This window comes from Myzus persicae, unplaced genomic scaffold (assembly GCF_001856785.1).
Source record: "Myzus persicae strain clone G006 unplaced genomic scaffold, MPER_G0061.0, whole genome shotgun sequence".
Taxonomy (NCBI): Eukaryota; Metazoa; Arthropoda; class Insecta; order Hemiptera; family Aphididae; genus Myzus; species Myzus persicae.
Window position 1 is genome coordinate 606,206 of NW_019104311.1, and position 25,358 is coordinate 631,563.

General features: G+C 35.3%; 1 protein-coding gene across 6 annotated transcripts in view; it reads left to right on the plus strand.

The window, feature by feature from the left end:
• LOC111041078 (homeotic protein antennapedia-like) overlaps positions 1 to 25,358 on the plus strand; it is a 166,472-nt gene that overhangs the window by 91,985 nt on the left and 49,129 nt on the right. Inside the window, exons 1-2 of one of the 6 annotated variants that reach the window (XM_022325233.1) lie at positions 2,135 to 2,338; positions 14,578 to 14,660. The exons of 4 other annotated variants lie outside the window; for them this stretch is intronic. The gene's annotated coding sequence lies outside the window, so the exon portion shown is untranslated. Of the gene's footprint in view, positions 1 to 2,134; positions 2,339 to 12,200; positions 12,525 to 14,577; positions 14,661 to 25,358 lie in introns of those variants that run through there. One more of the 6 variants, XM_022325231.1, reaches the window with a different exon arrangement.

Consider the following 25,358-nt stretch of genomic DNA (forward strand, 5'->3'; position numbering starts at 1 on the left):
TCATTATTTTTACCCTTTCGCCGCGTAAAGTTATGCCCATTTCGCAAAGAACAAAATAAAAAAAAGAACCGTCTGCAGCACGCAATAACGAAACGGTATATTACCTATTATATTTTAACCAAAACATCCGACGCCGAACCGCAGCGTATACATATACCTATAAGCTCGGCAGCAATTGTTATCGACTGCGGAGGGGAAAAAATATAAGTTTCTTTTACTCGGCATTATTTTCATCGTTTCCTTTCATATATATATATATATATAATACACATAATCCACCGGGATTATCCCTAAATAACACGCGCGCATGGATATGGATCGTCCCTGAAAATTTCTCTCTCGTTTCTCCTGGTGGACTTGCGTTTATACATATATATATATATATATAATACAATACACACTCCATTCGTTCGACCGTGTTTTTCTAACCCCCTGCCGGACGTCGGGCCCAATCAATTGGCAGTTCAAACGCCGATTCCCGCGGGACCGTCGCTAGCTCACTCCCGCCTCGTCCATCGCCGCCGAGACCTCTCCGCAGCGTATGCGTCATGTTTCCGGTACGTTGAAAATCATTTTCGGAATCCAGTTAAAAACGAGTGTTAGTTCGTTAAAAATAAATAAATGGGCGTTTTTTATTCGGATATTCTCGTACTCCGCGTAGGCGAATATGTGATATACTCGTAATAATAATAATACGGTATATCGCCGTTCTATATAGTTTGAGTATGCATATATATATAATAATACATAACTCGACGATTGCGAGACCCAGTCATTTCAAAAAATTAAACAAGTGTAAAATGTATGTATAATATTATATATATATTATATATACAGTTATCTATGTATAAATACATAGGAGCTATAGGTATATATATATTATACATAATGAATTAATGGTAATTGATTTACGAGTTGACTTTTCGAATAATAACGAAGCGGATGACTGTTTTACGTTGACGCTATACGAGTCCTGAGAGTCGCATAAATTTTTTTTTCGCCCATGCGTCGTCGTCGTTGTGGCCGTCACCGTCACCGTGGCAGTATAGTTGTGGACCGTGTTGCACATATAAATCTAAAAATACGGTGACACTTTGCGTTTATTTTGAAAACTATTCAAAATAATAAAATATAGAAACGAGCACACATCGGACGGAAAAATAAGTCATCGAGTGTGCCGCAAGTTGGGGTTTTTTTTATAACTGAACCCCGTATGTATTGATATTTGATAATGTACAGTTAGGTACATCCTACATCTATATTTTATATACCTGGCTATAATATATATTATTTTAACCAATGTACCCAATTCACCCATTGAACGGGATTTGTAGGTATACTAGCTATAATATATATTTTATTCTCCACAAATATGGCCAAAAAAACCTCTGTTACGGTTCTTAAGAAAACGCGATTATTGTAACACTGTGCAACGTCCGAAAATAGAATTGCATTGTTCGCGTTATAAAAATATTACATAATATATACAATACGATCGTCCGCACTTGCCCAAACACAATATCCTAATAATAATGAGCGACCCGCAACAGATACATCGCAGCTATTCTATATTATAAAATACAATAAAAGTAAATCCCTAGAATACACACACACATTGGTACCTACGTGCATACAATTTAAGGACATTGAGTATGTTCGATAAAATACGAACGTGTCCTTTATCCGTCTTGCGTCATAGGTATATGTGTGTGTATACAACATTCGTAATTTGAAAGGACCGTATCGTCTACATATACGTGATCGCTGCGGCTTTTATTTTCGTATAAAGCAGGGCACGCAAGACCCACAGAACCCACATCAACCGATGACAAAATCTCGGTCGCCGGTATATGCTCACAGCAACTACTATTATACAGTACACACTACCTACAACAACAACAACAACAATGATAACAATAATGATGTAGATGGACCTTTTTCGTGGCGCAATAATACAACATAACGGTATCGCACTAATTCTATAACAGCCAATAATAAAATGTACCGTCGGAGATACCACTCTCGGTATTATATTGATTTTGGAAAGTGATTTCACGCAGCGTATTTGCGGCAAATACTGCAAACGCGCGTACAGTCGTCGTTGTCCTGCCGCAGCGGCATTGAACAGTTTTCCGCTTTCGTTTCAGTCCTGTACGATCCTCGCGTAAGCGCACTCGCGTCGTCCGACAACAAGTGTCCGAGTGAGCGTCGTGTTTATACATTTTTTGTCACGAACTAGTTAATGCAATTTATTTTTTGTACACTATAGTCTATACTATGGAGTCCAGTGTTGTGGTGTTGTGCGCGACAAGTCGCTGACAAGTTTAAATCGTAATAAGTAAGTCACATAATACAATATTATATTAAAATGTAAACCATTCTAAATATCGCCATAACTTGAGTAGGCATTTATTATTTGCTACTTATAAGTTATAATATTATTGTTATACAATCGTAAGTGTATTATATTGTCGTTGTAGAGTTGGTCATTTAAACGCCAAATTCTCTGGCAACGCTCGCGCATTTGTCGAATCGGTTTTGAACTTAGTTCGCGCGCTCGACGGCGGCAGGATTAAATCGTTTAATGAGCTCCGAGCGGCGCAGTCGCGAATGTGCGCGAGCAGATCGCACGGCGTTATGTTAAATAATAACGGGCCATAAATCAAAGCGTCGCGACGAAAAACCTACTGCCGTCGTGCAACTTTATAAAATATTCGTTTCGAATAAAAAATTAACCCAGAAGAATATTAATTATCAGTGCGTGGTGCGGTATTATATTATATTATTATACATATTGTGTATATATTAATATTATTATGTATGGCATACGTCGCGATGTGTGCAGCGCGGACGACAGAATTATTTTGTCAACTCGAAATATTTTACAGTGTGACTGTGTTAGTGGCGACGGCCGGTGTTGCAGCGTTTGCGAGAGAAGGAAGGAAGAGGAGGAGAAGGAGTAGTTGGAGGAGTTTTTTTAAAAATATTTTTTATTCTTACTAACTATACGGTGCATATTACGGATGAATGCCAACGAGACGATAGCGTTAATGAATTACGTAGCGCGTTCGTCCCCCACGTCCGACACGCAACGTCACTGCGAGCCCTCCAATGCTCTTGTGTCTCTTAAGAACACATGTTGTCTGAAAAAAAACAAAATAAAAGGGGAACCGCGTTTGTGTCTGAAGTATGAACAGTAAATATTAGCCGCCGTACATAAATACATTACCTATATAATATAACGTCAAAAAATTATTCGTCTGACTGTCGGATGCGCCACGACAAACAAAATATAAATAATAATTTGGGAAATTGAACGCGTTTTAAATTGAAGCGCGGACGCGACAGAGCACAATTGAATAATTATAACGTTATTGAGCGAGAACACCATGTTGAAGGTTATGAACACAGTTTTTTAAAAGGGCCACCATCCGTGCAGTTTGACAAATATCCATACGAGATAGGTACCCAAAAACAAGACATAAAAAAACGTACCTAAGTTTAAAACAATACAAAATACTCCACCACTGTAATTCATTTGTAACAGTCAGTCACTGCATTATATCTATACTCGATAAATAGTATTTGACTTTTAACACTATTAACAACTCGGCATGAACGGATGAACCAATATACATTATATTATATTATCTACAGAATTATTTTCATGGTGCACCAAACAAAATCCAAACCTATACCCCTTATAAGTATTTAACCTTTAAGGGGTTACGTCTAAATTCAGCGAATTATTAATGTATGAAGGTAATTATTATTTTAAATGTATTGTACAAAGAATTATTAGCACTGCATCACATTTTTAAAATTTATTCTTATCTTTTAACCATTCATTTGAAATGATGAATATTGAGTAAAAACTCTAAAATCCCTAGAAACTATATTTATGCATATTATATATTATGTATGCACGCACTATGCACCATACTCTTAAAGTATACATACAACTTTTGTACCTAAGTAAAATAACCCCCCGCTTTACACACCCAGCCATTGTGTGTTTAAAGAATTAATCAAAGATTATAGTATATATATATATATATTTATTAAGGATATTTCACTTTTTGTGTAATCATGTCGTGTATACACTTAATAAAGTCGTGTTGGATCGACAATAACGAGAATGTACCTATAACCGTTCAGCGCTGTAGTTTGTCTGGATTAGGGTCGTTTATTTCTCAGCCGATTTATATACGTATACAACGAACGCTACTCTACGCTAGTTTTTCATCTCGTTAAGGACCCCCCTCCCTTGAAGCGTGCAGTGGGTTCACGTACACTATCCGTTTACCCCTAGGGATGTTTTTCCCGACTGTGGAGATCTTGCAACGCTGCCGCCGCCGGTTAAAAATAATTTCCGGCGTGAGAACTTTTGCGCGCGCCGCCATAACCTTTTTATCGCAGCGGCCGCGTCGGCTGCAGTGAGTGGCGGGCGGACGAAACGCGCGCGTGACATTTGAGCGCGGTTGAACTTTTGCTTCGGTTTCGGGTCACCCGTCTCAGTTTTTCCACGTCTCCTCCATTACATAAACACACATTTATATATAATATATATATATATGAACGGTATATACACGTCCGCCCCAGCCGTCCGTCGTATATAGTATAGTATGTATATGTATTATATACGACCCTTCGTGCCAGAGAGGTCTCTTTCGTTTTATTGATTTAAAAGGTTGTTGTGGGTGTGTGTGTGTGAGGGTATAACATATTCTCCGTGTATGTATAATGCACTCATATATATATATTTAGTGGCAGAAATGGGTACGACGACCGTGTTGGTGGGCGCGTGTGAGTGAGATGTGTGTATATACTATATATGCGTGCGAGAGGACCCTGCAAAGGAAATGAATTCCTCCGACACGAGTACTTTCCGTGTGCGCCACTGCCACCGCCGAGCAGGATTACGTGCGCGTTGAAGGGGTGATCACCGCTCGCCCTCTCTCTATATATATGCATGCACACACCCACCCCCGACCGGCAACCGACGACAATACTACGCGACGACCACCGCTGCACATACACCCTACGGAAGGACTAGCGACGAGGAGCAACCAATGACGAGCAATGACGCGCGTATACGTACATAAAGGTTATGATAATATTATATATTATTATATTTCGCTTTCTGTCCGAAGACCGCAAGAATTGTGTATACGATATTTCTTCTGTGGGCTTGTCTACGCCAATAATTACATTTCTATATCAGTCGAAAACTATCCGTGCTGCAGTTATTTAAATTGCATTTATTTTAACCTACCTATTTTAAACGACTCTCAACGAATAGAAAATTCCTAATTTAGCTTACCAAGTCAGGCTGCTTGTATATAACGCCTGTTCGTTCGTTTTCAAACGATTTCTCGTGGGCGGAAACAAAAAAAAACCTATTCAAATTGTTTGCGTAGTTTAGTATTGTATTTTACACTTTAGGCATAAATACACGTTGTATGGACAGGTTAATCAACCGTCAATATATTAGAATTATATATCTAATAATAATAATGGAGTACTAACAATAATTACGACGATATTACTAAATTACACGTTTGCGACGAATAAAAAATCATTTGGAATAAATCAAAACCAGTTTGTTGGTCTAGCCGTGTTACTTATAGGTAGGTAATTCGAGCAAGAACTAAATTAATATCTTTTCTTCTATATTATTATTATTTTCTACTCGCGTACTATGAATTTGCGTCTTATAGTTACGAATCGACAGAGAGTACCTACATTAGTAAATTATTCACCCGCTGGGGCTTTCGATCGGGAACCTCGCTATATACGTATATGGATGAAATATGAGCTATGAATATTTTATCGAGTCACTATCGCCTATAGTCCATATTATTTTGTGTGATCTTAAATGTTGAATCCATTATAAATTGGTTGCGTTTAGTTTGGTGTATGTAACTATAAATAGTATTGTAAAGTTTTGAAACTTTTATTTTAAAAATGGTAATCCTTTTTTTTTTTGAATAATTATTAGTTTATATTATTATTTGTTAACTTTTCTATAACGCCTGCAACGCGTCTATACAACATATAGGTACAGATGTCTCTAAAAATAATGTATTATTCAATACTGGGTCACATTTTTCCATTAAAAATTAATATAAAAACTTTTTTATTTGTGGTCCTTCAAAAGAGCAAAAGATTTATGATCGGGTTTTCGAGAAATTATAATTTTCTGTTGAATATTCTCGCGGGTCGCAAGCATCGAGGCAGGCATAGTCGCCTTCAAAAACATTACGACACTATATAGCGGTGAGCACCTCGTCGTCTTTTTACACGGTTAATGGTTTGAAACTTTCATCTCTTCCTTCTATTCATTAAGCGTTATTAAAAGACAAAGTTGAACCTTTAAAGGGTAATATTTTAGAGTGTATACCGTTTTACAAAAAGGGATTTGAACGGGGGAAAAAATCGTATAATACGTCACCCGCGCAAAGAGACAAATTTGCCAGGATCTTTTTTTAAAAACTTTTTTCATGAGCCAAAAAGAATGAACAAAAAAAAGTGGTACATTCAGTCTGCAGTGACGGTAATGTGGACGTAGTGGTGGTAATGGCGGGGGGGATGGTGTAGTTTTTCCGGTGACGCGGCGCCTTGTTAATCTCCTAAGCGCGTAAGGTCCGGGGACGGATTTTTATTTCTGGATACTCGCGGGATTCCTGCACGTCCGGGCGACACCTCTAAATTTAGTTTCTCCTGAAAACCAACCAAGACTTCGAACAACAACCGAAGAGACGCGCACGCGTAAAACAATGTGTATAGCCCGAACCCGCGCGCTTTACGTTACATAAAAACCGTTAAAATTAGAAACGGGGGCGACCGCAGCATTGTCGTGACCCTGCCAAATTTGGCCGGGTCCACGGGCGTCCCTTATAAGATATGACTAGAAACTTATGAAGTTATGAAAATCGACAAATCTCCCTAATATATTATATTCGACAGAATTTTCTCGTATTCAAACCTGGACTTCTTCCAAGTACCTATACCTACAGCAGCAACTATATTGTACAGCACGTTTTCGGTGACACAGCAAATTTCTTTGTGTTCACCGAGCGTACACCTTTCGGTTTAAACGTCCCTAGCCGTTGTTTACAGAGGTGGTATGACATTTTGGAACGTTGTATTATTATTATTATTTTCTTTTTTTTATTTGCGATAGTTGGCGTATCGATCACGGGCCGACAGATTTTGGCGGGTATCCAAAAAGTTTTCAACCCTCCCCTGAAAAACGAGAGCGGGGACAAGACGGTGACAACGAGCTTGGTGATTTATGGGGGCACAGTCAAAGTTGCGCGCGCGTCCGTATATTTAATTTGCGCCTCCCCCTCTTTTCCGCCTACCACACCGCAAACTACGACGTGAGCAGTGGTGGAGGTATCTCTCTTGTCAATGTGCACTCTCCTCTCGCATATTTACGACCCCAAAGTTCCACACCCACGGTAACCCCCTCGCCACGGGTTCCCGCTATTATTAGACAGCGACGGTGGCATATTATTATTATAATTATTAATTATAAAAGGCCAAGTTGAAAGGGTATTAGGGGAAAATAAAATTTGCTCTTTATTCAATACGTCCTATCGATTTCCCATCTGGAATGTATATAAATTATATTCGTGCATTATATTATAAACACATCGCATAAATGTCCCATGTAATAAGACCACGTAGTGTATAAACAGATCAGCGCGTGTATGAAAACGGAAAAAAACAGCGGCAGGTTTTACTTTATAATTTATTATCAGCCACTAACAATAATAATAATAATAATAAATTATAAGCAATAAAAGTACAATCCGATTTAACACGAATCCTATATAGTTATATCTATTATAAAACACATATGAAATAATGATGAACGAACGCTGCAGCAAAATTGCCTTAAAAATATTTCGTTTAGATTATATTTACTGAACGATTCGGCGGGTGGCACAAGTGCACATGGAGCGGAAAATTTCCAACTGTAAACTCAGCGTGAATTATAAAATTGAACACAACAATGGCAAACGCGTGACCACGATTTCATTACCTAAGGCGCCCGTAACACAACCAACGCGTGTATGTGTGCGCATGCGTATATTTAAAATATATTATTAAAATAGTTTAGGCCGAAACGAGATTTCGGACAAAACGTTATCGATAATCCTTCCAAACTCGTTCGCATAATATTATGGTTTACAGTCACCCGAAAACAAATATGGTTGTACGCATACATATTTATATATATTATCTAATATAGGTAGGTTAGTACATCCTTGCTTCGCGTTCTTAAATTGCATTATTTTACATAAACGAATCCGAGTGATTTATCTGTATAATATATATTGTGACGTGCCCATTGTCCGTGTGCATTCGTAGATTTGGGAAGTACGTAGGCTTCAGTTAAGTCATATATATTCTATGTGACTGGTGGGAAACGCTTTTATTATGTGGCTTTATGTGAATAAAATAAAAAACAATGACTTTATGTACCATCACCGGACGAAGACGACTAACTAACCGGATAAGGACCCAACTGTTGATTCCAAGTACGTGGTGGCGTAGTGTATTATTATAATACATGTTATACCAAATATTATCATCTTATCTATCTCCACTCTTTTCGTCTACGAATTCGTGTGCCAATATACATTATTTTAGGGAGTTCTGAGTATTACAAATATGTTTATATTTTAACTGGCTACTAAATAATTGTGTGATGGATATCGATTTGCACGTGGTTGTTTTGAAAGCCGTGCAGGATACCGCTCGTGGTGTGCGTACCAATCGACTGTTATTATTTTCCGAGATGATAATGGATGCGTGATGTATAATATTCATGTGCATGATGTACATACCAAAATAACATTGTTTTTGGCGCGCAAAAATGACCTTTTTGAATTCACGTGAACCCGCGCGCGTTTAATCCCTCGCCTCTACTGGCGCAGCTATTTTAATTAGTCGCCGCCCGTATTCGTCGTGTGTGTTCTCCGCGCTCGCAAATAAACACACGCATACACACATACACACACAGACTAGCACAGACTTATACAATAATAATATGTGTATAAACGCTCGGTCGATAAATTTGCGTCAAAGCCCGGAGACGAGATTCGTCATGACCTAACGAGACGCGCATGTGGAAATTTTCACTTTGATTTCGACGAGCTGCAGACGGTGAAAAAAATATTGAATCGAAAAAATGATATAAAATTAAAATTGGCAATAGTAAATCGAAATCGTTCCCGTTCGCGAGCGTTGCAGTTACACGAGTATATCATATGTATTTTGTAAAATATAATAATATAACACTCGGCGATACTGCTTGCGTCATCGGATATACCTATATAGTATCGTAACGCGATGCAGATGTGAGGGGATGGGCGTAAAAAAAACAGCCCGATTTCGTATTATTTTGTTGTCTAGAAAACAATATTATTAAAACCATCCGATAACTGAAGCACGCCTCAGTTTCGACGATCCGACTCGAATAACGCCCAAGTATATGGGATTTTATAACGGATAAGCTGCCAAAGCTTTTTTACAATATTTCGTTATCGCAGTCATCGTAACTAGCAGTAAACCGTTGCAATAATATATATCGATCCAGCAATCACGTTGTAGGTGCAAGGAAAAACGATTGAGATAATATTAATATGCATATTACCTACATTTGTTTTCTCGTTATTATAATATTATTTCTAGCAAATCGAAATCAAAATACATTCATAATCGTTATCAGAACGCGATAGTAATATAATATAATATTTTTTATTATTTTTAATTCTTTGAAATGCATTTTCTTGATATCAAAATATATTGTTCTCTAAAATACAAATTTAAACGTGTTCCTACCGCGTACATACTATACCACATTACACTGCTGCTGCAGGTACTCGGAAAATCGCTTGTTTACTTACTCTTATTAAATCAAGATTAGAACGAATAAAAACATTTCCAAAAAAATATAGATGTACGACTATTATACCGGCGTATCTATAATAATATAGAGCATATTTTTAAATTATTAAAAATATTACGTTCGTATTGTACCTACGTAAATGGTACTATATTATATTAATACAGTGCGTTACTTGTGTACATAAAAATTGTTTTCTTCGTGTTTTTATCATCTAAATGCATATTCCACCGTGGCAGTCGGATCGCGTGTTTAGTTTTAGCGCACGCAAGATTACTATATACCAGGCATACATGTTTGAACAATTGTTTTTAGTATAGGAAAACACACACACACACACTCACACCTATCATATTATAAATTTTACCTACTTATATAATACTGTTTTTTTTCTAATATTAATATTTAAAATTATTTAAACATTTGTGATGATTTAATATATTATGAATATTTTAATGTAGTGGCAGGGTCCAATCAAATATTGGATTGACTTGACTATATAATATATAAGCAGTATCTTAATAGTAATACATTTTAAAGAATTTTTTGTAATTAGATATTTTACGTTTTCTATTCTGCGTGTGTGTATACGAGTTTTAAGTGCCTACATTGTTTGTACTGCCGTAAATACTAATCACCGTCGATATTATACATATATATATCTGTTACGAGTACAATATTGTCATTCTTGAGCTGGTGTCGACTGCAACAATATGTAATACGCACTCATAGTTATATATAAAATATTATGAATAATATTAAATAATAATAGTAATTTTTTCCTCTACATATAAGTGTCGTAAAATTATCATAATCTTGTACCTAAAGATTGAACATTCTGATAACCATGCTATGAAATATAATATTTTAATATACTTATCGGTTTTATATATTATGCGTTCTATTATCTGTACTCTACAATAATAAAACCGTTTCACATTAAGTAGAGAAAAAAAAAATCATTAGGTGTTCAATTATTATTATATAATGATATTTCAATTATGTACATGAGTTCTATTATTATATTATAGTATCGTACACATGTTTTTCATTTGATATACATTATTTAATACTATATACTTACAGTTATCTGCACTCGTGCGTTCTACAATTTTGGGATTACACAAATGCACAATACATCCATATTATTATATATCATATGTATATATATATATAGATATAGTGCTGCAGTTCGAACACATAACAAAATAAAGATTATCATTTATGTCATATAATATTGTAGCAGGCAAGCAGCCTGTATATATTCGTCTACATTGTCCAAATAGTAGATTATTGAAGTTTGATACTCAGCTAATGGTCGAGGCAGGGGTACATTAGAGACAATTTTTTTATTCAAAAATTTTGAATTTAATATTTATGTATAATATTAGATGAATGTATATTTGTATTATTTTGTCATCTTATGAGTAACGATGCTATATATGAGATGTGGTAATTTGGAACCATAGGATAATATTTAAATCTAAGACACAATGAAATAACCGTATGATACATTTAAATTTGCCTTTGCCCATGTTCCAACGGCACTTTTCGTTTTCCTAGGCAGTCTAGGACGCTAGACTGTTTAAAGTTGTACTGCACATTATATAGGGGATAGTAACCCGGTTCATACAATGTTATTCCCATGCACGTACACTGCAGAGGGGTACAACCATCCCCCCCGCTTTATTCTATTGTGTATACGTGCCTGATTATATGCTGTAAGGAATTATACTACTGGTATATTTTTATTTATTACGAAACATATTCCGAAAGAGTATCAATATATTTTATTCGTCGTCAAAGGCTTATGGACAAACGAAGACCCGCGAGTTTTCTCGAAAACCTGTACTCCCCCGAAACGGCGCTTCCGGTTCACGTGGGAACGCAACATATAACAAGTGTCAAAAACTATATAATAATTATATAGCACATCTAGCTGACGACATCACACGTCTTAAACAGTTTTGGGGTTTTGTTTTGTCGCACCACGTCAATCGTGTTGTATATGTATACACAGTAACTACTGCACTTACGCGTATAGTCCGTTCATTCACAGTGTGTGTGAGTGTGGGATAGGGTAGATTTCCTCATCGAGGGGTGTATGTAGCGGGGGTGTATGTGTGTCGGTTCCGCGTGTGACTCACGACGCCACGGACGACGACGGGTTGTGACGCGGTGCGCGCGCGACGCGCCTGCGTCTCGGCGCCGTGCCACGCCACGCGCCGGGACGCCGCGCCGCCGGTACACGAGGGGGAAAACTCGGCGGCCGAAGCTTCACGGCAGTGTCCCCGCCGCACGTATCCACTACGCGCATACACCGCACACTTGCCGCGCGAAACGACCGAATATCGCGCCCGTTGCCGCCCGTCGTGGTCCTCTCCGTCGTAGTTTTCCGATTTCGTTTTTCGTTTCCGGTGTGAAGTTTTTGGGATCGAGGTCGCGAAATCGTCTTGCGTCCGGCGTCGTTTTCCTTCTCGGGTCTGGTTTTTTTTTCTACGCTCTTTTACCAACCCTCACGAACAGACTACACACATACAGTTTTCGCCGAGTGTCCATGACCGCCATGACTCGTTTGTAGTTTAGAAAACAAAATATGAAGGTAAGTCGTACGTGTGATTATGGTGCTATTAGTAGGTACACATATTAATAGATACATTATCTCCTAATTTAAACGCTATAACGCCACTGATAGGGGCAGGTGTTGTCAGAAAACGATGGATATCCATCGATCATAATACATAGGTACCCATACTTTATATCGTGAGCCTAAAGCTTTTGGCACTAGAAACTCGTTAGAGGAAACAATATTATATTCTTTATTATAGCAATCGTTCATTTTGGTTTCTCTCAGTTTTTCATTCGGTTTTGAACACTCCTGTATGTGTACATGCCGGTACGTATTTTATATTTTACTTGCAGTCTGAAAACTGGTGTAGGCCGAGAATACCTGACCTCGGTGCATGTGTGGGATGGGGTGAGGGGAAATACGCGTTTGCTATTGTCTGGTATAGACTGTAGAAAAAAAATAAAGAAGAGTACAGGTGGACATTCTTTACGTCATTTTTTTATATATACCTATACGGTTTCTTAAAAACGCGTATATGTTGAATTTTTTTTTTGGTTACTTTTTCGCAAACCGTTTTTCTCATGGTCCGAATAATATCCCATGCGTATCGGTCGTGTTGGATGTCTTTTGTGTATAGTCCGGTTAATTCGTATACATGAGTCGAATTTCTAAAATTTGTCACAACACGAAAAAAGTTTTTTTTCTCTGATTGTGAATAAACAAAAATAATATTTTTTGGACCATAGCATTTTTTTTTTTGTAACACGTACACAATTATATGAAGATTATTAAATACATCATACCTAATATTCCTATTTTCTTATTGTTTTGTATCAGTTATTATATTGTATAAGAAATAATAATTTATGCAAGATGATTTTAAAGATTTTTACGAGATGTTGTTTATTTGTTTATATAATATCTAAGTAGTAATATCTTTTGGCCGAATTAATATAAATATTTTTGAAAGAAGATTTTTGATTTCTTAATTATTCAGAAAAAACCTCACTAATGAAAAAAACAGATAGCTTTTAAAAAGTGCATTAGATTATTTATACTTAGCATGTTATAATATGCGTTTAAAATATTTATACCCGGTGTTCGAATATTATGACAATGCGTATTTGACCATAGACCGCAATTTGCTAGGGTTTAATGTTATTTTGTGAAATTAAAGCACCCTTCAGTATTTTTTTTTATCCGGGTCCCTTATTTATATAAAAAAAAATGTTAATGTTTTGACGTCCCTTTATCGGAACACGCCGAAATGTCAGCCTCACAAACAACCGGAACGATACAAATGACTTGGCAGTTGGCAATATATAAATGTGTGTGTTTTTTTGCTTCTTTTTTCGCGAACCAATAGACATGTGGCTCTTCTCGATAGCAGCATCAGTGTACCCACCTACCGTCGTCAGCGGGTGAAAAAAATCGCGGCGCTCAATTGTGTCACAATATTTTATATATACCATATAAAATAATATAAAAAAAAGCAACACGTAGTCCACAGAAGTTTTTAATTGTAATTTAAACGTCAATCGCGTGGTCTTCCAAACGAGACACGAAAATCCGCACTGCAGGAATAGCGAGTGCTGTACAACAGCAGCTAGGGTGCTTACTGCTTTCTCTCTTTTTTTCAGCTTATTTAAACCGACGGCGATTTATGGGCAACGGTATTAAATCTAGATACCCTTAAGGTGTATTGACACATTTTGTTTTATTTTTAATTCCAAATTGACGGTGGAGGGCTCCAGCGCCTTGGCGGGGGGTGCGTATATATATTGTGGCCGTCCATCACGTCGGCTTGTCTGTTCCTAATGAATTTTTACGCCGCCGCGGTAACCGCTTCCGGGGACTTCGCATCCCTCGGGGCGCCTTTAAAAGCCCACCAACCTAAACACTTATTCTTATCTCTCTCGTCCGCTGTATATGTGTACTAAGAAAAGTATACTACCGTCCACCTTTTATATATTATATATTTTCAATTGTTATATACTCGAAACTCTTGTTCCATTAAATATTTTTGAATTGTATTTATATATCTACCTAATATGTGTAACTAATTTTGATTTTTTTCTTATTACAGGTAAGAAATGTTAATTCAATACATGCGCATAGGTATTATATTACACTAATAGAACACTTATATATACAGACAATTGCGAAACGGTGAGTAATACAGCAATACCTATACAATATACATACTGCTATTTAGAATTACACGTACCTGATACCTGTAGTCAACTAATACAATAAATATAACAGACATTAAACTTAAAGTATAAGAAATTAGAAATAAAATCTCCAATCATGTTGCTGATTAAGTGAATATATTATACATCATTATTTATTGTTGGGCATTTATAGTATGTACTATAGTATCATTTGAAGTATAATTTATATTAATAACACTATAGCGGAACATAATTTATAGTATCGTGTTTATTTCAATACAGAGCGAATAGTAAAACTCAACTAATATAATAGTAACTAAACAGATTTATTATCTACATATTATCTCGAGTTTTTAACTTAAGTTTTGTTCAAATCGATTTTTTCGATTTTTATTATTATATTTAATAAAAAAAAAAAAAAAAAATAGAAGTTATTTGAAAATTTGAAAATATTTTCTTAGTTTATAATTATAACATTTTAAATTTATACATATAAATATAATTTATTGTAAGGTTTCTACCAAGATGCTCATACCACCACTTAGTATCCACCAGTATCTAGCTATATTGACAGACTGTTAAGTATCATTTTTCGTGTAAATAATGATATAATATGTTTGGATTAAACTTTAATACATTCAGTAGAGTAACCTTTGACGAGGTACACATTACACATACTATATAGCTTAGCGAGTTCCCTGTTTTCAAAAATATATAATAGTTAAATTTAAACAAATTACAGGTCATAGACTTATTAATATAAACATTATCATCGATACGAGTACATCTTTTGGATTTTCTAAAACAAAGATCATTAAGAATAATATTTTAGTATTTTATACACTTATATAGGTACATACCTAAATGCTTAATTCTAGAACACTTCTTGGTTTTAGTACAACATTTTTTTGTTGATTCTTGTAAAAATGTGTATAGTTACTCATTTATTTACATTTTTAAATGATACATATATTGTACCTATATCTATAGTACTAGAACTTACGTAACAATTTTAAAAAAAGGTGGTCAATGTAAATAAAGCACATTATTTTAGTACCATTCCAATATACACATTACACACCATTCGTATATTATATTTACCTTTTTAAAATCGAAGCAGTATTATAAAAGGCTTGCAAAAAGTCAAGTTTCAATAATTAAATTGACTTTTTATTTTTAAATTGAAACAATAATTCTGAAAAGATTTTATTTTTCAATATGTTTAATAATGTAAGTACCTACCTATATTATACTTGTATAGGACGGCATTTTTTAAAATTAATGCTTGCATAGTAGGTATATATAGGTTAGTGTAGATCATAATAAAATATATAAACCTAATTAGTAATTAGTAATTTCTAATAAATCAGTATTTTATAATCGATAATATTTTATTCAACAAATATTATTTTTAAAATAATTTTTATGTATTCTTATTTATATTGAAAAATAATATATTTTGTCTAGTGACAGTAAATTATTAAGTAATTATGTAGGTTTATAATATATAAGTCCAGCCATTTATAATTTTTATATCAATTTAAGTATTTCTAATTTTTTCTTCGTTGTATATTTATTATCTATACCTATACATTTCGCATCCTACAAAAGTTATTGTCAATTTTTTAAATATTATATAGGATAACGTAGTGGCTCATCCTGTATATTAAATCACGCAACTATGCGCGTGCAATGATATTGAAATATTGCGGGACTGCAGTTTCTGAGCCATGCAACTAAAAAATTTTATTTTTTAATAATTTCTACAATAATGTTATTTGATTGTGTAGTCGGTATAACATTCCTATTACCATTAAAAATAATTGTTATTACTTTTAATTTCCATGCTTTAAAGAGCTATAATATTATGTTGTTTGTAGCCTTAAATTAAATATTAATGAAAATTGCAATTAGCAAGTATAACAATGTTTTTTTTAATTTGTTTGTTTTATAGTTATCCGTTTTAATTGAAAACGTAAATTACGAGTATATAAAATTATAATGTAATTTAAAATACCTATATGTTCAGTAATTTGTTTTTGATGTACATTTTATATAAACAGCAGTTAGTATAAAATTATAAGTAATAAGTAAATATATAAACAGTGATTGAAGTCTAAATAATGTTCAAATCTTATTAAACATATGGATAAAATAATTTTATAATATGCTTAACTTATACAAATGGATACTTTATTTTATAGATGTAAGTAGGTGTTACCTTTTTAAAGGTCATATAACGCCATATCATAACTTATACGGTCACATCTTAGTGAAAGATTTTGTTAAATCATTATATAATTGAAATTAGTAATCATAAATAATAATATATTAAAGAATATTCGAATCTTGCGTGTATGTCAAAATCCTGCCATATAATATTATACCTAGGTTTATATTATAATAATATTATATAGGGGGGGGGCGGTCTTGTACAGCGGTAGGAAGTCTGTATAACACGATGAAAATAACAACAATAATAACAACAACAATGCTCGTAATTATGCTCGTAAATGTACAACTTTCTTAGTAATTTCTACTGTGCTTATAACGTATCACGTATGTAATATATGTACCTACATATTTTATTCATATGTACATATATATACCTATACACGACGGACCTGTTGCACGAGTAACACTGCTTTGCTTTTGCAATTTTGCTTACTTAATCTTATATAGCAATGAAAAACCATCATGTCGTGTAAAATTATAAAACAGCTAGAAGGGATACAATTTTTTTTTTATTCAAAGGGCATGATGCATTTCAGGAAAAAAAATGTTTGTATGGGTATGGTCTAAAAATGTCAATAATTTGTCAAAATAATCACCAGATAATTTCTACTTTTACCTTCCAAACAAGCATTTATGTATAGTGGTACTTTATATATAACCTTAATTAATTATTTATTTAAAAAAAACTCACATTTTGTACAATCAACCTTTATTTTAATTCAAATAAACCTATCCTTGTTCTTTTTATTATATTACGAACAATTGCCCACTTATAAATTATATAACTTTGAAAATCACAAATAATTAATTTTTTTAGTTTCATTAATTATAAGTTTTTGTTAAAAAAACTGTTTTGATTGCTGATAGAATTACACAAAGACCGACTTTAAAAAAGTTTCAGCATAAAAAGAGCAGGTTTTGGAAAACTTTTTTAAAAATACGCCGGAGCGTTAAATTGGATTTACGTATACACCTATTATAATTATTACTGTGTTCATATTGTATATATCGATTAGATCGTAAAAATAATTTATTGGTCTTCAAGTTTGTATAGATATTTAAGAATAAATACTTATTCAATAAAAAAAACCTCATAGGTTGTGGGCATTAACCATTATAATAATAATTAACAATACTATATTATGAGAGTACCTATATTTCTACCTATAAAGCGCCCATGTGATGCTCGCACATTTAAATTCTGGGTCTTTATAAGTGATATACATTATACACACAATCGAGAACTTCATCGGTACCTATACATTTTTATGTCGGGTATTATATTACGGACATTTAAGTATACCTACGCAGTTAATAAAATTTGTTGTCGAAGAAAGTGCAAAGCAAGTTACTAAGCGTGGTACACCGACCTTTATTCCTATATTCTACCCTACTATATAATATTATTTTCGTCGTCGTCATCGTTGTGTAACATATTATTACTATTATTATTATTATTCCAACGTGGTTGCGCGAACGATAGTGACTGCAGCATGGGAGCGAATAAAAAGAGCGAGAGAGACGGCGCGCGTATCATATACACATGCACTCACAGGGTTGCCATCGCCGGTCGGCCGGTCCTCCCCTCCACCGTCCCGCCCGCCGACGGACCCTTTTGCGCGCCGACAAGACAGAAGATCGATGGCGTCCCGGTCGGCCACCACCGCCGCGCACGCCGCCGCTCCACCGCAAACGCCGCGTATACGCGTATATACATCGCCGTGTCGCGCATATCATCCCCACCGCCGCCGCCGCCGAGGCCAAAACGCACGAGCCATTTCGCACTCCATATTTCATATCGTGCGGTACACACGCCCGGAGAGATGTGCGCGCGCCGCCCGCGGAGAGAGTTGAACAAAAAAAATATTGCAAAACCATCAGCGATATTGTCGTCATACACTATCTCCCCGAACGGCGGTATCAACGCGACTTTTTAACAGCAAAAATATAATGTTGCCGAAGAGTTGGTGATATTTACGCTATCATAAATCGTAACATACCTGCTTATAATTAATATAGAATGTTATAATATTATAATATACACTATACGCACATGGTAAATGGTTACGCGAGATTCCGTTTTATGTAGGACTTAGGTACAGGAGGTGTGTAAAATATAATGCCCGCGCGTTTTCATGAATGGAATAATGTATACACAACGAAGACGGGTTTTTTGTCGTCGTGACTCTGCGCGTGTTGCTCTCCGCGGCGACGGGAACGTTTTCACAAAATTTATTGCGATAGCGCGCGGAACGAGTTAGGGGTCGAACCGCGTATAATATATAGAACACTGAAAGAACGACAACGACGACGACGAAACAATATAACGCGTGTGTAAGTACGTGGTATATATACGAATGGGAGTCAAGGTCGTCCGGAATGGCCTCGTAAAATAGGTTTTTACGAGCCACCGCCGCCGCCTCGCCCCGGCGGAGGTTATAACCGCGTCGACGACGACGACGACGACGACGATGGTGTGCACAAGATTTATATAGGCGAGACGGCCGCGGCGGCGTGCGTTTGCGCGCCGTTACCGATGACGCCGCCGCCACCGTCGTTATCGTCTCACCTCGTCCCACAGCGGGCATATAAAAATACGACGTTTATCGCATATAATATTATGATGTACGTTTGGCTGTTGTCGTTATTACTGTTCGTGTTGTTGTTGTTGTTGTTGTTTTCGAGCGAAGAAATAATGACCGCGTGTGTATAGTTTTCCAAAAACCAAACTACCCCTCACCCGTAACCGCTCCGACGCAGCTCCGCTCCCAGCACGCCCCACCCGACGAGACGGCCGTTTAGCGCACGTTATAAAATATTATAATATTATAATACTATAAATATACCGACTGTGTGGGTGCTCGTTTCTACGTGTGCGTGTACATCATCACGTTTTGACGATGAAACCATTTATTAATAATAAAGTAGTTTTCGTATTTTATGGATCATATTGGAAAAACGCACCGCTCGGGAACTTTCCCGGAAAAATAATATTTCCGTTTATATCTAAATCGTATATATTATATTACTCATGTATTTTATCTTATATAAATGTATATAACACTGTGCCGTTTCCGACACGCGCGTTTTTCTCTTATATATTATATACATGATCGCAAATAGGTTATATGCGCATATACGGGGTATTACGTGTATATCTACAAATAGTACCTATACTAAAAATAATAATAACAATCCTCAGTCCTCACGATATCCGTCAACGTTCCTGTACACGCAATGCGTGCGTAATTCATCCCATATGCGTGTATGTGTGGTATATTATATCTATATTATTAGTATTACCTCGACCGAGTGTGTGTGACTGTGTGAGTACAAATAATTTAAATATATACATAATATTTATACAGGTAGGTTCCTACATATTATTGTGTGTTATTGGCGCGATGTACCTACACCGTTCGCACTAAGGCATATTTATAAAGTTGTAAGATATTATGTACTTATGCATAGCAAAATGTTATGATTGTTTGGTTACTACACGGCTACGAATTGCACTAAAAATGGTGCATGCACTTGCTTGCATTTGTATGCGTTTCAATTTGGCAAAATATATCAGAATAAAAAAAGGACGGGGCTAATGAAGATTTCAAAATTGCCCAAAAATTGAATGTTTGAAATGTATTTAAAAAAGAATCAAACCATTTTAATGAACCCAATATTTTGTATTAATTATATATGTAGCATAAGAAATAAAATAAATTTGATTGAATTACAATGTACGTAGGCTATTACGAGGAGGCACCTACTATAATAAATAATAATACTATAATATATAACTATATAAATAATAATCAGCATTAATTGCTTTGTTATGTTTAAATCGTTACCAACCAATATGGTACAATTTTAATCGTTTATCTATTGGTACATTGGTACATATAATTGAAGTATAAACTTTTAAAATGTAATACAATTTTTTTTATTATGAATAGCTAATATCTAAATTAAATTATCTTGATAGCAATATTGACATTATAATATATCATACAGCATACTATGTCATTACATAATTTACATCTTTATAAGTTATTATCAATGTTGCACAATATATTTTATCCTTTACATTATTTTAAAATTGTAGAACTTGTAAAACGTATGGATTAAGCCAAAATGTTGCTATGATATTTTATATTATATACTTAGAAATACTGATTCAAAAAAATTCAAAATCTATACATATATAAATACATTATATAGCCTCAAAGTTAAAAAGACAATCTTATTCCTGTTGAGTCATCCTGAAAATCTGAAATACTAAGTTTATTAATGTAAAAGTAATTAATACTTTTATGAATACCTATATACATTGTAATTTGTTATTAAAGGTACCTGTATACCTATATACCTTTATACCTAAAGTATAAGTACCTAAATACATCACATTATTTTTCATATAAATTAAACTTCCGTCAATCGTTATATTTTATGTATATTTGTGTTTGCCATATAATATTATATAAAGTTATATATTATGTTTCGTATACCTACCTACTCCTTTTATTTATATCAATTAATAATCATTAGTACGCGTTGAATACTTGTATCAAACCTGTATTTTATTTGTGTTACAAATACTAATGTTTATAGGATATTACACTGTTTAAATTATATCATTAATTTAAACAACAGTGTATAGATACAAACAACTACATAAGTATCTAACTAAATACATATATCTTAATGACTCTATTTATACTAACATCTGTAGGTATTTAATATTTATAATATTTTGTACTATTAAATACTAAAAAAATAAACTTATTGTAAACGTAATTATATAGTGCTTGCTCATTATATAATATGTATAACTGCTATATATTACGGAAAAATATATCTGTCTACAAGATATATGCCTGCACATGCCCACATTGTATTATGTTGATTTGAATAAAAAAATAAAGTCTCAAATAAATCATAAACAAAAATAACGTACCTACCTACCAATCCCAGTTGTGAATTTAATGCACTCAAACGGCCTCGACTTGTTGCACGCGGTAATTGCTTTTTTAATGTTTGTTTTGATTCGATTCTATAACTTTTACTGACCCAAATTCTGGAAATAAACAAAACACAAAATGATTTATTCTACTGCCGTTGTAGCATTTAAACTAGTGTTATATTCATTGCGGGACGATTCGTGTAGGTAGACTTCTAAACTTAATATGCATATACGCTTTGACTGGCAATATCGAGATTTAGGCGCATAGAGTAAGAACAGTGAATACTCATACCAACTTAATATAATAATATAATAAACAATGTTCTATGTTTGAATATATTACAGTAAGTAAGATCATAAATAATAATTTGCACGGTATGTAGTATATAGCTGCGTATAGATTTTTTGTCAGGAATCTTTGGCACATAATACAATATATAATATATATTTTGTGTAAATAATATTTTTATTTTTATTATTATATATATATATGCCGTTTCATATTGGGTTTCTTCCTGTTTTTTTCTCAAATATTATGTTGTACAATCTCGCGACATCAACTGCATGCAGCAGCGTCGACAACGCGTTGGATGTCAGCGTACTATCCGATCACGCGGGTGTCATAATAAAATATATATTTTTATTGCGCCGCCTTGTCGACTGCAACGGAACACCTTAAATTCCGATTTTTTTTCATCTCTCGCATTCCCGTCCCGTCTATGCCGTTTCGGCGTCGGCCTCAGGCGCGGCGTCGCCTCTGGTGTCGACGGAACCGTTTCTGGCTCTCGCGTACGATACGGAAACTCTTTTAATAAATTCGGACGGAGTGAACCGCTGCGGAGTAAAAACGGAAAGAAAAAAGAAAAAGCAAAGTAGGAAAAAATGCCTTACCGCCTCCCCGCCGGCAAAGGCTTTGAGTATATATAATATTTTATATATATGTGTGTGTGTGTGTCTGTCTGTATGCCACAGAAATATATATGTATATACTATATATATATCGTCGTCGTTGTCGTATAATATATAGGCGAAACTCATAAATACGTCTGGAACAGAGAGAGGAGTCGGTCGTGGGCGGTCGGGCAGGCTGGCGGGCGCGGTGAAAGTTAGTCTGCCGTAACGGAAAATGTTTCCGGCGTACAGTCCTGCGCTTATACCTACGTATATATATTATTATTATATATAGTGCAGCCAGCCCCTGCAGGGCCCGGTCCCGCGACGTATCCGCCACGAGCGCGAATAAAGAAGAACAATAGAGCTTATATATATTGTGTGTATACATACTATATATATGTATATAGTTGTGCCCCGGCGATAAAACAGAAAATCCGAATTTCGACCCCCCGCTAGGAGGTGTTCGATATGATTCTACCGACGCCGCGGCGAGTGCGGGCGACGGGATACATTTTTCTCTTTTCTCTCTCCCTAACTCATCCTACTTTCTCTCCCACCCCTCATTCACACGAACACACACACATCAAATATCTTTCTCGCTTTATTTTAACTCGAACGTCACGTTTATAACTCGCGAACGCCGATCGATTCGTCTACATACCCATCACACACCTATTATACATTCATAATATTATTTATGTAAAATACTGCAAACGGTACTGCAAGGTGTAGGTATATAATATCATACTGGGCACGAAAAAGCTATACTTTTACATTGAAACGTTTAAATATATGTCACATATTCGTGATTCACGCACTGTATATAGTATATGCTGTAGACGTGATAAATTATAATTTATATATTTTGTCTAAATTGTGGTGGGGTGGTGAGGGGCATCCAAAAATCCTGACGGTTCGTTTCCGCAAACGACATGTGACACGCTGCCACCGTCGCATATGGACCGGCTTTCTCCTACATGTATATTATAATGAACGACCCGCAGGGATGGAATTTCGGGCGAATATTGCTTAACACTGCCGCCATTTCGCTTGGATCACCCTCAATATTTGTATTAAATATTTTCACTCCGTGCTGTAACGACGTATTTGTCTGATATTATATTATTAATGCCAGATTTTTAAATTTCTCTTCACCAAAGTTGCCTATTTACATTTCATGCTGACTAATATTTATTACAAAATTCCTGTATCTGCGTTGAATAGGTGCATAATGACAATAAATATAATATTTTATACAATATGCGTTTGTTGTGTGCATGCTTAATATCTGTATACATTTTTATAACGCCGACGGCAGTGTATCATTTTTACATTAATTTTGTCGCGCGAACTATTTCCCAACGTAATTTAATTAATTTTACTGCAATTAGACTGCACGACAATTTGTATTATGTATGTTATGTGAACGATATAAAGTCGAATTACAAACAAAAACTATAAGGTTAACACTGCTGCAGACGTACCAACTAATAAAATATGTTTAATTACACAACCTGTATATTATATATATATATATATATATATATATACTATAGGGAATGACTAATTATTCGTCGAATTAAAAAAAGTCGTGTTGGAATGACGAGGAAAGCTAATAGTGAGGGAGGGGTGTGAGAGAACAATCGAGAAAAATAAACTTTGCTTGTTAATAGTACGAGAGTACTTGAAAAACATTTGTCGACGAGTCCTCTCACAAACTGCGTATTATTATTATTATTATTAGGTACTATACAACTATACAAGCGTATATTATGTGCTCGTAAAATTATAGCGTAGCTGCAGCTCGGCTGTCCCGTCCTGCTGCAGTGGACGCGAACAAAACAAAGCCGAAAGGACAATATCGGTTCGTCCGTCAAACCTACGTATTGTTTCCGACTAAAATTGGTCGCGTATTTTGCCGGACTAGCTGCTGCTGTAGCAGTCGCCTAAACATAATATTATCATTATTATAGCCATGTAATATAATGAGCTTATTTGTGGCAGACCGACAGCGGCACACGCCAGTTGTCGCCCACACCAGTACACACGCACACACACACGCGCTCGTGAGTTTGACGATGTATTATAAAAGCTTATTTTACCGACCTAATAAACCGAAAAAAATAGTAACAATGCACAGGCACCTCCCAACCCTCCATACCCAAACACACTTACCTGAGGCTGGTGTTGTATTATAGTACCCCGTGCGCGCGTATGCAAATTTGTTGACATCATTGTTTTTCTATTGTATACTATGTGTATGATATCTCGCTATAATATTATTGTGTGTACCAGGTGAATCAATGTGTTACTGGTGGTGAATGTGTGTATATATTAGGCGTACAACGTAAGTACATATATACACACGACTACACGAGAACGAGGTTTTACGTTGACAAAACATTCATATAGGTAGGTAATATTATGCATCACGCGCCCACGGGCCGTATAAACGCGTATGATATCGATCTGACATTACGTTTAATAATGCGTGTTGTTGTTTTATCAGATGATGGTAATTAAACACGGGATATAACTGAAAAAAATGTCGGGCCGTAAATACAAATATTAATAGTGTCTGCAGTGCGTGTGTTCAACGCGAAA